An 11,499-nucleotide genomic window follows, 5' to 3' on the forward strand; every position below is an offset into this window, starting at 1 on the left:
CTCTGAAGTGACTTTCCGTTGCTTCCCTGGTCAATATTAATGGTTCTCAGATGTTCGAAGTGGCCTGCAAAGATTTTCCCTTTATGGTTTCCTCAGCCTCATGATTTCTCGGTTCCTCACACCCCTCATTTATCTTTATACACTATCATCCTATCAAGGGTTTTAGCTTTTTTTTTTTTTTTTTGCCTGAGATACCCTTGTAGATCAGATCAGTTGCCCAATCCAGACTAGGTTAGGTACATTTATTCTTCTATAGAGTGAACTGTTCTTTTCCATTTATGAACTCACTGTAATTTCAATGCATTATATTATCACTTGCCTTCTCTGTTCTACCAAAAATTCCATGAGGGCTGGGAACATGTCTGTATTAGTCTGTACTATATCTCTAGTGCTAACTATAGTACGTAGCATTGAATACGGAATTCAAGATTAATTGCTGAATTTTTAAATAAAAAAGGACCTATAAATATGAGAATTTAAGTTTTATCATTAAGTTGCTATTTCAGACTGTGCCCATTTAAATGAAAATTCCACTTATATCCTAACTGGGCACGATGAATTCTATTTATACCAAGTATTAGGAGAGTTTGCAAATACCATCTTTGGTAAAAGGAATACAAATAAGAATGTGAAGCTTCTTCCCCTTATTCTAGGGCTAGAATAAGGCTCTTGCCATAAAGTACAAGCTCTTTGTCTCAGAAAATCTTTTCAATAAGCCTCACTGAAACAATATTGTACTCTTATTAAATGTAGAAACGACAAGGGAAATAGAAAAATTATCATTCGGCAAAACTAACAGCAATAATTTTGCACATAAGAACACTTGATAAATGTTCAAATTAGTGAGCAAAAGTGTGTGACTAAAAGCATATTTGTATGAAAAGATGCTATACATTATATGTCATCAGAAAGATGCAAATTAAAACAACCATGAGATACTACTATATACCTTTTGGAAGGCCCCAAATCTGGAACCCCGACAATACCAAGTACTGGGGAGGGTGTGGAACGACAGGAACTCTCATTCATTGCTAGGTAGGAATGTAAAATGGCACATTTTAGAAGACATTCTGACTATTTCCTACAAGACTAAGCATACTATATGATCCAGTAATCTTTTTTCTTAATACTTACACAAAGGACTTGAAAACTTACGTCCATGTGAAAACCTTCACATGAATATTTATACCAACTTGATTCATAAGTGCTAAAATTTGGAAGCAACCAAGATGTCCTTCAGTAGGCAAATGGATAGACTGTGGTACATCTAGAAAATGGAATATTATTAGTGTTACAAAGAAATGAGCTACCAAGCCATGAAAAAACATGGAAGTAGCATTAAATGCATATTAGTAAGTGAAAGAAGCCAATCAGAAAAAGCTACATATTTTATGATGCCAGCTGTATGTATTTTGGAAAAGACAAACCTGTAGAGACAGTAAAAAGAGCCATGGTTGGGTTATAGAGGGATGAGTAGGTGAGGCACAGCGGACTTCTAAGGCAGTGCAAAGAGTCTGCATGATACTATAATGGTAGATACATGCCATTATACTTTTGTCCAAACCCATAGAATGTACCCCACCAAGAGTGAACCCTAAGGCAAAGTATGGACTTTGTGTGATTAGTAGGTGTTAATGTACGTTCACTGATTGTAACAAATACCCCTCTGTACCAAATACCAGTCTGCATCACTCTGGTGCAGGATACTGAAAATGGGGGAGGTTATGAAAATGTAGGGTAAGGGGTATACGGGAAAGTTCTATCTTCTCCTTAATTTTGCTGTGACCCTAAAACTGCACTATACACATAAAGTTGTTTTTTTTAAGAAAATTATATTTGCATGATCTCAGAATATTTCTTCATAATCTAATCATAAATTACAATGGGGGAAAGCGTTTTATACCAAAGAACTCCAACAGGCACCGTGTTAACCAGTGATCAAAGTTGACGTCACCAGTAATCAGGCACATCAACATAGTGTCCACCTGATCTGATGTACTGAGAAAGGCACGGCATCACTTCTGTGACATCCTGGCCCAATTTCTCCTATCTAACATGAGGAAGTATCAGACAAACCCAAACGGAAGAATATTCCACAGAATAAATGACCAGTATTCTTTGAAAATGACAAGGTAAAGAGTAAAAGAAATGACGCATAAACTGTCACTAATTGGAGGAGACAGAGGAGATGTGGCAATGAAGTTCAATGTAGGATCCTAAATTGGATCCTCCTGCAGAAAAAGGACATAGTGGGAAAACCAGGGAAATTTGAATGAAGTTTGTAGGTTAGTTAAGAGTATTGTATCAATGTTGCTCAGGTCATTAACTCGCAGTTCATGAGTTTGAGCCCCACATCGGGCTCTGCACTGACAGTGTGGAGCCTGCTTGGGATTCTCTCTCTCTCCCTCTCTCTCTGTCCCTTCCCTGCTCGTGCTCTCTCTCTCAAAATAAGTAAATAAACTTAAATAAAAAAGAGTATTGAATCAATGTTAATTTCCTGGTTTTAATAATTGTACTATTGTTATGTAAGATGTTAACATTAGGGGAGGTTTGGTGAACAGTATATGGGAACTTGCTTTACTATTTTTTGCAACTACTCTGTAAATCTAAACTTATTTCAAAACAAAAAGTTTAAAAAAAACACATGTGCTCAATCTTCTTAACTGAACTGATGAGCAAGATCTTTTTGCTTGACATTTTCAAATACCTATTATCTCTTTCAAATTCTCTACATCAGAAGTTTTCTCTTTCCTAGTTTAGATTTTCTATTTAAATACACTCATTCTCCTTTTCTAAATGCCACCTATGCTTCTTCCTGCCCTGATGTACAGCTACTCATTTTTCAATTGTCCTCTCATTTATACTCTACAGAGAAGCCCTCCTGATTTATGTATCACCAATTTCCTGCTACATGGAGATCCAAAGCCTCTCCATTATCCTGCATTCATAGTATACCCAAGTGCCTATGGGTGAAGTCACCAAAGCCTTAGATGGTATTTAATCTATCTTCAGCCTTGTTTGAGAGGTTTTTAAAAATAATAATGTCAAATTTGTGGTCTCAAAATTTTAATCCCGGGAACAAAACAAGCCCAGGCTGGTATCCTGACCTTTTATATGGCAGCTTTCACCAAGGAATGCAAAGCATTTTATGGCATTGAATTGTGGTCATTAGGCCTGGCAAGTTGGGCAAGAGCTGCGAGGCTTATTTTTATGAAGGGATAAAATACTCAGCCCAGAACTTGAGTGCTTCATCCAACACTTACAACAAACTGGCAGCAGGAGAGGCAGTGGAGTCTGTCTTCTGTCCTTCATTTTCCTGCCTTCGTTTAGAACTCCAACGGCTCTTCCTTTTTTGAGATTGCTTATTTGCCAGTTGACAGGCCGGAGGCTAACTGAGAAGTCAGCAGAGAGGTCATTGCTCTGTCGAGTCTCCCAGCTGTGGTTGCATGAGGTGGGGAGGTAGGTCATGGCTTTGTTGGTCACTCGTGCTGAACAGCTCAGGTCCTCTACTCAGAAAGTAGGCTTTCAATTCATGTTTGCAAGTCGTTTGTTCTTGTTCTCAAGGAGACGGACTATTTTTCTTTTCTCTTCTTTGGTGAAGTGCACTATATTATAGGCACTACTTCAAAGGGAATGCTTGGATCAGGCTACACTGAAAAATCCCCAGTAACCTGCCATAAATTTAAAACTTTTCAGTACAGTCAATATTTTTCAAATGCTAAAGATAGGAAATGTGGCAATTTGAAAAAATTCAGCAAATGTATTCCCCATGGAGAACTCTTGCCTTCTCTCCTCTCCTGGCTGCTGGCTTGTTCTAAGGAATCTTTCTTATCTTAAAAATGTTGACCATAGGAGCGAGCCAATAGGAGCCAGCTCCCAGATTGGAGATATGGATATCTGGAGTGGGAACCCTGGGATTCATATCTGAATAGATGTATCTTTGTTCATTTCATATCAATTCGGTATACCGAACTCTTTTAAGAAAACATTAGTGCACCGAGGATCCTGAGACTGCAGATACTGTAACCTAATAACTCCAAGGCAAATAACTTCTCACTTTAAAATAGAGGGTTAATATTTCTCTCCACCAGAACAAACCGTATGAGAATAAAGTAAATCTATCAGGTGATCGTTGCAGAGACGTAGTTTCTTAAATCCAGACCAACTGGACGAGGGTTGAATAAGAATCACCCAGAAATCTTGCTAAAAATACAGATTCTTTAGCCCCAATATCTGGTAACCCAGTTCAGTGATTCAGATGCATAGCCAGGCTAGGAAATCATTCACCTTGAAGGAAATGAAAACTGAATCATATCAGTGGGTTACAAGTTTGGAAAACAACTTATTTTTTTTATCGTTTCAATTACCCATGTACCCATTTATCCTCTCAACATGTATTTATTAAACCTCTATATAAATGCCTCCTTTATAGTAGGAATGGAACTATGTACTAGGTGTTTAATTACAGTAAAGAAGCATCCAATGAGAGGGGAAGATGTACAGGGAAGCAGATGTGTGTGTGATCTATTAAATGTAACCCTAGGGCATGCACATGGTGAAATGGAACCAAAAAACCCATCACTGAATCCGGCCTCAAGGAGTTGGGGTGGGGGGAATTTCATAGAGGAATTAAACTCTGATCTGGGTTCTAAAGGGTAGCTGGGTGAAGAACAATTGGTGAAGAGAGATGAGATAATGAGAAAGTGTGTATTAAGACCCCAGAAGTGAAAATACTATGAAATAGGGATTTCCAGTAGTTTAGTACAGCAAGAGTACAAGAAGGCCATGGGGAACTGGTGAAGGGTGAGTAGGAAAGTAATGAGCAGGTCATGAAAGGCTCTCTAGTAAGAGATCACATGTCCTTATTTACGTGTGACAGTCCTCATTCATGCCTCTTGTCCCAGGTTAATTTTAGTAGCCTCTCCTTCTCTTTCAAAAGAAGATACATTTTTAAAAAGTGTATCTTATTTATTTATTTATTTAGAGAGGAGCAGGGGAGAGGGAGAGAGAGACACAGAGAGAGAATCCCAAGCAGGCTGCATGCTATCAGCACAGAGCCCAACAGGGAGTTTGAACTCACAAACTGTGGGGTCATGACTTGAGCAGAATTTAAAAGCAGACGCTTAATCGACTGAGCCATCCAGGCACCCGAAAAGAAGATACATTGTATGGTTGGCCCACTTATAGCCATGGCTAAGGAGTCTGGCCTTTTGGTCAGAGGAAAACATACTGTCTTTGGAAGGATCAAGCAGGAGAGTGAGTTGATCTGATTTCTGGTTTGATAAGCTCACCTAGCTGCAGCACAGAGAATAGATTGTAGCCGGACAGGATTGGAGTCAGGGATATTGTTTGGTGAGTGACTATAGGAATCCCCGCAAGAGCTGTAATGGGTTGAAAAGAAAGGATGGCTGTGGGGGTGAGCGGAAGGAATGGATTTCAGCAATGTTAACAATCAGACTGGACTTACCACTTAACATGTGATTGTGGATAAGTTACTTAATTTTTTTTCCCTCCATTTGAATGAGGGGCTATCACAATTCCTCTTGGGATTCTCCTAAGACATAAAAGAACAAATTTTTTAGCACACATCCTGTGAGGCCCTCATTAGTTGTTTTCCCTTTTCCTGCCAGCCAAGGCCCTCATCTCCATAGGGCGCTTCCCAGCTCCACCTCTGGTGGTCTCTTCTCCATCTCCCAAATTAGGTGACGTTAATTCTAGTCTCAATTTCCTGGTGCTTCTATCCCTGCCTCTCATTCCCTCAATGCCCAGATACCAGGTGGATGTCTCCAAGAATAGCTTAATTTTGTTGGAAGATATGCTTATGATTTATAGTTGCTTGAAGGATGCATGTATCCATTAACACAATGACAGCAACAAAAACCCTATCAGCCTTTAACTTAAAAACATGCCTCAAAGGCTGTACAGGTAAGCAGTCTGACCTATGGACATGGTAGCTATGCACCCAGAATTTTCTATAGCAGCCAGTCATCTGTCCTAGTGTTTTCGGTTTAGGAAATAAGGTGTCTTTAGGGACACCTGGGTGGCTCAGTTGGTTAAGCGTTCGACTTGAGCGCAGGTCATAACTTTGGTCCGTGAGTTTGGCCCCGTATCAGCCTCTGTGCTGACAGCTCAGAGTCTGGATCCTACTTCAGATTCTGTGTCTCCTTCTCTCTGTCCATTGCCACCCCCACCCCCACCCCACTGTGCTTGTGCTCTGCCTCTCTCTCAAAAATAAATGAACATTAAAAAAATTAGAAAATAAGTTGTCTTTGAAGAAAAATGACAATTTTTTTTTTGGAATCAGCTTCACCCTCTACTATAAAACACTTCTTCCTTTTCTTTCTCTCCTTTTCTCCACTCCTTCTTCCCTTTCATTTCTTGTCTACATCTTTCCCTTTTACTCACTTTCCTCTTGCTCTGTTGTATATATGTTTGCCTCTAATGACACCACCAGGCACCTTGACCTCTGTAGTTTGGCTTCAAGATTTGTGTGTGTATATATGTGTGTGTGCGTGTGTGTATATGTGTGTGTGTGAGAGAGAGAAAGAGAGAGAGAGAGAGAGAAGAGAATCTTAAGCAGGCTCCACACTCAGCACAGAGCCTGATGCGGGGCTTGGTCTCATGATCACAAGATCATGACCTGAGCCAAAATCAAGAGACAGGTGCTCAAGTGACTGAGCCACCCAGGTGCCCCTTTGGCTTTAAGGTTCTTTATAACCCAGCTTCTCTCCATCAAGTTAGACCCTTTGTCCAAGTCAGTTTCTTTCCCCAAGTGTGGCGTACTTTCCCCCTTGTCAGTGTTTATGTGAAGACTTTATCCACCAAGCCCTTGTGTCTGAGTTGGCTCTGCTGAGCTGAATTTCCATCTTTTTCAAGAAGCACTTTCGTTGTCTACCTCCAGTCGTGGGTTGATGCCCTCCTTTTCCGCCTCTGCCTAATTCCTTTAGCACCAACGATCTGAATCTGCAACTCTTACAAAACCTTTTATGTGTGCATGTCTGATCTTACCAACTATGTCAATAGCTCCTGGTCAGGAGATTTTTGTCGTACAAACTCTTATGTCACCCACCAAACCCAGCATGAACTTTACACACAATAAGTTATCGATTTTTAATTATATGAGAAGTATAGAGAAAAGCTCCTTATTATTCCCTTTCTTAAAACTAGGCTTTTCTTTTCACTAGGCTTACAGACACCATGAGTATTCTTGTCTCTCAGTAGCAACCAGTGGTCTTGTCTTCAGAATTTCTGGTTTGGGAAGTTGGGAAAGGTTAGGGTCTCACATCGAAAATACGGATATGAAATGCCTATTATTCCTGTCTTCTGAGTTTTCATAAAGTTAATTTTTTTAATGTTTATTTTTGAGAGAGAAAGAGAAAGACTGCATGTGTCTGAATGTGCCCTTATGAGAAGGGAAGCGGCAGAGAGAGAGGGAAACAGAGGATCTGAAGCTATCAGTGCAGAGCCTGATGCAGGGCTCAAATTCACAAACCCTGAGATCATGGCCTGAGCCAAAGTCGGACACTTCACCAACTAAGCCACCCAGGCACCCCTGAGTTGTCATAAAATTAAATGAAGCAATGTATTTATGGTTTCTGTTCAACTTATTTTGTGAGTACACATAGATAGAAGGGCAACTGACATTGTTTTAAATAATTGATCTTACCATGGACAATATCCAGCCTGATATCTTTCCTGTTTTCCATTAAGACTGAGTCACTTCTCCTGTGGGCAGTTAGTGTTTGTCCTTAAACTTAGGGCAAGCTGTACTCCTGGTTCATCTCTAAGAGAAGGTCCAAGGTAAAAAAAATCATAGAACTCATTCTAGTACCCTAGAATTCTGGATGTTTGGTTTTTCCTAATTTGTAGAGACAGTTTAACAGTGTATGGTCATTGGTGAAGCAGTTCCTGATGAAGTATTAATGTTTTTTAGATTAGGCTATGGATCATGAAGTCATGGTTCATGTTGCTTTTCTTAATGGAACTTAATGGAAACTACACAAATAGAGACAAGCCTGCTTATTCAACCTTATCTAGAATAGTTAACATTTGAGCACAATAACCTTCCCCTTCTATAAATAATCCTTTAGGTGAAGGAGCGTATTTGTACAGTTTCATCCTTCATTCCTTCACCCTCTCATTCATTCCACAAATATTTATTGTTTGTACACTATGTGGCGGTCACTATTCACAGCTCTGGAGATACAGCAGTAAACAAACAAAAAAATGATCTCTTCACTTCAGGTGCTTATACTTTAAAAGGGAGAAACAGACAAAAGAGTCAATAAATAGGATATATACAATTGTTATAACAGCCATGAAGGAAGTTGATAGGGTGATATGAGAGAGAATAATGGGGCATGGAAATAGGATGAGCAGTGAAGGTTCCTCTGAGAATATCATATGGACCAATTTGCAAGGAGTCATCAAAAGAGTCTTCTAGATAGAAGGAATGGCAATGCAAAGGCCCAAGGCATGAAAGAGTTTGACAAGTTCAAGATAGAGAAAGGAGCATGATATATAGCTAAACAAGCGTTAAGAAAGAGGAGAGTGGCATAAGGTTGGAGAAACAGGCGGCCAAAGCCAAGAATGAGAATAGAAATGAGTAGGCAGGTGGTTTGGAAACTGAACAAGGGGACTGAAGTCTCCTTTCAAAAGAAGATGTGCATAATCAGTTGCTGTTGGTGTCTTTAAGCAACCATGTCCTTTTCTCCTAAACCTGAAATTGCCTTGTGACTGGCTCATCTCATCTGAGTAGTGGTACGTGAGCTGTCTTCTCCATTGATTTTACTCAAGAAAACACCCTGTTTGGGAGGCCTTTCCATATGCAAAGGAGATAACTATTCAATAAAAAGGGGCTAATTTGGCATAGACCAACATGTTAAATATTATCCACTCTCCCATGGGCTTTTTAAGATATCAAAGCTTCCCTTTGGTCTATAAACTCATGTGGATTTGAAGGTAAATTTAATCTGGAAGTTTCTGATTCATTTACATTTAGCTCATATCATGTCATTCTTTTACAGTGGTTTGAAGTTTACAAAACCTCTTAAGACTTATTTATTTAAAAAAAAACTATGTAACATAAAAAAAAACCACGCTTGTAACTCTTCTTGTTCTTAAGAACAAGAGACGATGATTTTATAAACACAAATAAACAGAAAAGCCCAATGCCAGAGCTCAGTTTGCAACATTAAAAGTTAGGATGCTTGCATACGTTTCAAATTAAGCAAATGGAGTCACACACCCAGCATAAAATGAGAACATAGGACTTCGGTAAAATGTGCAATGCTATCATTTATGTAGAGTAGAAACTATAGCGTATTATCAAGACACAAGTTTCCCTCTGTGTATTTCCTCACTTCACCTCAATTCCGCAAGTTATTGAATTTCAGAGATTCCAGAAATACCAGACCTTTAGAAAAAAATCATCAAACCACAAACAGACAGTATTTGAAGAGGCTTTATAAAAGGTCATTTTATGTGGTAAGGAATTTTTGTTTGCAAGTGACAGATAATCCACTCCGAGTGAGCTTAAACAGAAGAAGAAATTAATTGGTTTATGTGACTGAAAAAATCAGAGGTAGAAGGGGTTCAGGCATGGGAGAATTTGGAAACTCAGTGTCATCAGAACACCCTGTCTTTCCACCTCTAGGCTCTGGCTTCCCTTCTTGGCTTCATGTGATAGTCAGATGGCTCTAAATAACTCTGGGCCATGTGGTCCCAGATGCCACTGAAGTCCAATGGGGATTAAAGAGTGCACATATGCCCTCCTCTTGGTAATTGTTCCAAAGCTTCCCAGATCTCTGTCCGACTGGTTTGGGAGTTCATTTCTGTGACTGGCCTGGCTCCAGTTATTTGCTACCCATGGAATTAGGGAGTTGAGTGCATTTGCTTGAACCACAGGGATAAAGATGTGGAAGTGATATCCCAGAAGAAAACTGGAGAGTAAAATAAATAATCCAACAAACAAACAAAGCAAACAAAAGTGTCCACTACAGAACCTACTGCACCCATGCATCTGATGTTTGGCTCCCTTGAGCTGGGAAGGTGAAATAGCAGGCTGGATTGGAGTCCTCACTTGGTCATAAATTACCGAGGCGATGTGGCCAAGTCCCCTCATTTCTCTGCCCCTCAGTGTCCTTGTTTCTACAAGGAGGGGGACTAAACACAATGCTCTCTCTGAATTTTCTTCCAGCTCTGAAATGGTAATGATCCCAAGCTTGCCAAATAAGAATGGGAAGAGTCTCCTGGCCTAAGATTTCATGGAAAAGAAAACGGAAGCAGGCCCAGGTGCAGGGCAGAAAAGGGAGCCAGCAGACCCTGGGCCATAGAGCGAAGGAAGCAGAGAGAACGCTCAGGGGAGTGAGGTCAGCTCCGGGACAGGACATCTCCTTGCAAGCTGAGGAGCACCCTCCAGTCTCTGCTGCTGTACTCGGAGTGAATGCAGTGGCACAGCGGTGATAGTTGCCATAGAGAGGGACAAATAGACTGTTGTTTAGTGCAAGGGCTTGATTTCTGCCAGAAAGTTTCACACTCAAAATAAATATTATATATGGCTCCCATCAGAAGTATCTAATCTAGAAAGAAGAAAAATGTCTATTTTCTGAGGTGTTTTAATAAAGTGCTTTAATTCTAGATGTCCATAATCTCGCATCGTATGTGTTTTGGAATTTAATTATTGAAGGGGGAGAGATTTTAAGAAGCAAATAAAGAACACGTGCCGTGTATTTTATGACCATAAGTGGGGTACAGTACAGTACGTTATAATCATCTGGATCAATATTTCTGCAGTCAAACATGTGAATGTTCACATTAAGAGATAAATAAAGACTAAAAATAACCTCTTATTTGTCCAGGTCAGATTCTTGAAACAAAACAAAACACAGTTTCCAGAGCTGTTTGGAGCTTAAAGTTGTGGATAAAGTACTATGGACCTATAGGTACATAGGTACCTATAGAGCGGACTGAGATCATTTTGGATAAGACAAAGGAAAGACCTGGGATTTTGGAATGTCAAAGAATGAATTGAATTGTTTTTCTTCATGTCAAGGGACCTAGAATTTACTCTCCTGTTTTTTTTCCTCGGCACCCAGTCTCTAGTAGGTGTTCAGTGACTATGACATAAATACTTTCTACCTAGTTTGGCTGCTTGGCTGTGTTCTCATCATTGCTTTGAAGTCTCCACGGAACAACCAAGAACAAGTTCATGCCTCTACAGCATTTGATGGGTTGGTGACTATTCCTAGGTCTCTCTTTCACTGACTATGTCAAGCCACGTTGTATCTAAACCTCTGGAGAGTGCCCTTTGGTTTCTTTTTTGGGCTGTTTTTCCTCCACCTGCTTTGATGTGCCAGTGTTCTCATCCCTTTTCCCTCTGTACATTTCTTCATGGTGAGCTAGAGATCACCTCCAGGCATCACTGACCACTTGTACGCTCACATATCCAAAGTTGTACCTCTCTCTAGCTTATATGGTTCTTCTGAGATCAAGACTTGT

General features: G+C 40.0%; 1 long non-coding RNA gene across 1 annotated transcript; it reads left to right on the forward strand.

Annotated features, from left to right (window-relative positions):
* Positions 1-3,239: 3,239 nt before the first annotated feature.
* Positions 3,240-10,649, forward strand: LOC147571875 (uncharacterized). Its single transcript, XR_015246758.1, has 2 exons — positions 3,240-3,459; positions 10,199-10,649. It is a non-coding gene; the product is annotated as an uncharacterized LOC147571875 (long non-coding RNA).
* The last annotated feature ends 850 nt before the right edge of the window (positions 10,650-11,499 follow it).

This window comes from Puma concolor, chromosome F2, assembly GCF_028749965.1.
Source record: "Puma concolor isolate L17-30 chromosome F2, mPumCon1.1.hap2, whole genome shotgun sequence".
NCBI classification, from domain to species: Eukaryota; Metazoa; Chordata; class Mammalia; order Carnivora; family Felidae; genus Puma; species Puma concolor.